Source organism: Neofelis nebulosa, chromosome 7 (assembly GCF_028018385.1).
Source record: "Neofelis nebulosa isolate mNeoNeb1 chromosome 7, mNeoNeb1.pri, whole genome shotgun sequence".
NCBI classification, from domain to species: domain Eukaryota; kingdom Metazoa; phylum Chordata; class Mammalia; order Carnivora; family Felidae; genus Neofelis; species Neofelis nebulosa.
In genome coordinates this window covers 12,914,538-12,915,170 of record NC_080788.1, presented here as the reverse complement: position 1 = coordinate 12,915,170, position 633 = coordinate 12,914,538, and the positions used below count along the sequence as shown (strand labels likewise).

Genomic DNA, 633 nt, shown 5'->3' with positions numbered 1-633 from the left:
AGAAGGTTGGCACCCTCAAGATGGTCTTATATACTGTTAGCCACAGATCAAAGAGGCCCCAGGAGTAAATCTTGTTCATGTGAGACCAAAAGATGAAGATAGAACATGGAGGTTCTTTTTTTTTTTTTTATTTTTTTAAAATGTTTTTCTGTTCTTGAAGGAGAGAGAGACAAAGCATGAGCAGGGGAAGAGCAGAGGGAGAGGCGGAGACACAGACTTCAAAGCTGGCTCCAGGCTCTGAGCTGTGAGCACAGAGCCCGACGCGGGGCTCGAACCCACGGACCGCGAGATCACGCCCTGAGCCAAAGTCAGACACCCAACCGACTGAGCCACTCAGGCGCCCCCAGAACGTGGAGCTTCTTGGAAAGAACTGAGTCACAACACAAGAGGAGCCCATTGTTCTGTGCTTCAAGAACCATCTTCTCCCCCGTATGTTCCTTTCTTCACTCAGGAAGGAAAGAAGGGGGGCACAGAGGGAAGGAAGGGACAAAGGAAAGACACTAACCCTAATTGAACCAGGCAGCATGCAGATGTTTTACACAAATTGTTTCAACTGCCTTCACAGTTGCCTTGTGACATCAATGTTATTATCCCCATTTCTCCCACAAAAGAACTGAGGCTCATCGAGATGAC

At 48.2% G+C, this 633-nt stretch overlaps 1 non-coding gene across 1 annotated transcript; it reads right to left on the bottom strand.

Annotated features, from left to right (window-relative positions):
• Positions 1–254: 254 nt before the first annotated feature.
• TRNAQ-UUG (transfer RNA glutamine (anticodon UUG)) lies at positions 255–339 on the bottom strand. The gene has a single exon. It is a non-coding gene; the product is annotated as a tRNA-Gln (tRNA).
• Between the last annotated feature and the right edge of the window lie 294 nt (positions 340–633).